Source organism: Echinops telfairi, unplaced genomic scaffold, assembly GCF_000313985.2.
Source record: "Echinops telfairi isolate 266 unplaced genomic scaffold, ASM31398v2 ScPeMD7_3;HRSCAF=10, whole genome shotgun sequence".
NCBI lineage: Eukaryota > Metazoa > Chordata > Mammalia > Afrosoricida > Tenrecidae > Echinops > Echinops telfairi.
In genome coordinates, this window is record NW_022103899.1 from 28,568,681 (window position 1) to 28,571,624 (window position 2,944).

At 43.1% G+C, this 2,944-nt stretch overlaps 1 non-coding gene across 1 annotated transcript; it reads right to left on the reverse strand.

The window, feature by feature from the left end:
* Positions 1–2,467: 2,467 nt before the first annotated feature.
* LOC115872286 lies at positions 2,468–2,631 on the reverse strand. Its single transcript, XR_004047787.1, has one exon. It is a non-coding gene; the product is annotated as a U1 spliceosomal RNA (small nuclear RNA).
* Positions 2,632–2,944: the final 313 nt, after the last annotated feature.

The following is a 2,944-nucleotide window of genomic DNA, read 5'->3' on the forward strand; positions in this document are numbered from 1 at the left end:
AAAAAAAACCCTCCAGGGAAGTCAAAGATTACGTGGATGCTCACTTGTTTTTTCGATGTAAGGGGGATAGTGCATTTGGAGTTCATTCTACCAGGTCAGACTGTTAATCAAGCTTCCTATTTAGAGGTTCAGAATTGTGTAACAGTGTGCCAAAGGCCTGATTTGTGGCAGATAGGGGACTGGTTTTGCCACCATGACAATGCACTTGTTCATGCAGCCATCTCAGTGGGCCAGTTTTTGGCAAAAAAACAGCATGCCCCTCTTGCCCCATGCACCTTACTCACCTGGCCTCACTCTGCGTGATTTCTTTTTGTTTCTGAGAATGAAGAGGGACATGAAAGGACAGTGATTTGACGATGGAGAAGAGGTGAAGAGAAAAAACAGGGAGGTGCTGTCAGCCATCCAGATGAGTGAAAATGTTTCCAAGAATGGAATTGCAGATTTGACGAATGTATTAAGTATAATGGAGAGTACTTTTAAGGCGATAAGGTGTTTTGTAAAGAAAAAAATTAAATATATAACCTTAGGGATGGGGGATTCTTTTTGTTTTGTTTTTGGTACCCCCTCATATATAGCATCACAACCAGCTATAATGCTCCCTCCCCACAATTGTCACTGTATTAGTAACATATATTGAGTATGCATTTAACTGCCCTTTGGGTTTCCTCTTCGTATCTTCACTATTAATAGATGCTTCAGAAGTAATCCATTGCTGCAATTCTCCTTCAGAACTCTACGTACTTAAAGTGGAGTTCATATATATTTGAAAAGGACATTGGTTTTTACAAATACAAAAAACAGCCACGTGATAGGTGAGGGTCCTCATTCATAAGTCAGAGAGCTAGTCATTTTCTGAAGTTCTTTTCTCCCTGAGGAGATCTCCAAGAAGTCTCGGTGCTCCACGTGTAATTGGCCACTTAGGAGCTGAGTCAAAGAGGAATCTCATTTTCATTTCCTCAACACCAAGCCCGGGCAGGCCTGTGCTTTCTCTCCATGTCACGAGTCAGCTGAGCTGCGCACTTCAGGTGAGGGGAAAATGGCTAACTTTGTTTCCAAGTCATCCTCCTGGGTACCAGAGCACGAGGACAGCAGCAGTCGAGGCTTCCCCTCAGTCCATGTAGCAGGGTCTGGCGGTTGGCATGCTACTCTTTGAATTCGTTCTCTTGTTCTGGTTAGGTGCCATCGAGTCAGTTCCAACCTGTACTGGCCCTGTGCGCTCTGTGCATCCTCACAATCATTGCTGAGTTGGAGCCCACTGTGGCAGCCACTGTGTCCGTCCATCTTGCTGAGGGCCTTCCTCTTTTTCGCTGCCCCTCTCCTGTATTCAACTCTAGCTACAGGATAGTAGGTTAGGCAAGAAGGAACAAGTCGGACACACTGTAGCTTGTATGTACTTTCTTCTGCTTCCCATGATGAAGAAATTCCACCCCCAGTTCAGCAATGATAAAATGATCGCCATTACCCAGCAATGACTGGGGTCTATGAGCTCATATGGAGTGGTTGTTACAGAATTTGAAAAGGATAGGCATAGTTCATGTACCAGCCGTCTACTTCCTCCATTAGGCTGTCGCCATAGAGACAGAAAACTCACAGACTTCCTTACAATCATTGTAGAAGGGAAATGTCTATTTTTGGCTGCGATGTGGCCTCTCTGGAGTAGCGTGTATGAAGGGTTTCTTACTGTCTTGCTATGTCGTGACAAATTTAGGGTGAAATGTGGAGCAACCCTCTGGGATAAGATGGTCCGCATTTTTTTAAAAAGGAAAAAACGTACTTAGATGAGCACAAGATTAGATCTTACAGGTATTATGACCTGGATACCATGTAGGTACTCTGCAGTGGCTAATCTTCGTGTTCTGTGACCTGCCTCTCTCTGGTATGTGGTTGAATAGTTTCCTGCCACAACCATCCTCAGAACCGTGCAGCAGCCACCACCTTGAGATCAGACCTCCCGTATACAGTTGTCATCAATCCAAATACCAATTTCTAAAGATCATCTGGTTTAAACAACTTTTAAAGCTGCTAGTTCCTTATAATTAAGTAATATTACGCACTTCTTTATAAGTTTCCATTTTAGTCTATACTACAATTCCAATCAAATGGCTTCTCTGGGGACTCTAGTTTTCACCTCTTAGAATATTAATTCCATAAGGAAAGCATTTCATTAAATTATATTGACATTTAAAGCTTGTAAAATGCTTTGGCATGGTTCTGTTTAAAGGAAAAAAAATTTTTTCTTTGAATCCCTCAAAAATTGCATTGGAATCTATCAAGTATTAAGCGCATACCTTCAAATACCACAATTTCATTTAAAGGAATTTCTTCCAGAAAAACATGCCCCTTAAATGAAGGTCCATCATCCCCTTACAGAAGGGTTGTGGGGAGGAGACAGCCAGACAGGGTGCAGTAAAGCAGCAATGAAACATACAACTCTCCTCTAGTTCTTTTCTTTTCTTTTTTTTTTCCTTAGGGGAGAGTGCGAACGCAGTCCCCCACTACCACAAATGATGCAGTCGAGTTTCCCACATCTGGGCAAATCGCAGGGGTCAGCACATCCGGAGTGCAATGGATAAGCCTCGCCCTGGGAAAACCACCTTCGTGATCACGGTATCTCCCCTGCCAGGTAAGTATCCTCTAGTTCTTTAAGGGTTCCACCCTACCAACTATCATGATCCCAATTCCACCTTAAAAATCCGCTAGACCAGAGGATGTGCACTGGTACAGATAAGAGCTGGAAACACAGGGAATCCAGGACAGATGAACCCCTCAGGACCAATATTGAGAATAACCATACCAGGAGGGTAAGGGGAAGGTGGGGGAAGAAAGGAGGAACCAATCACAATGATCTACCTATAACTCCCTCACAGAGGGATGGACAACAGAAAAGTGAGTGAAAGGAGACATTGGTCAGTGTAAGACATGAAAAAAAAAATTTATAAATTAT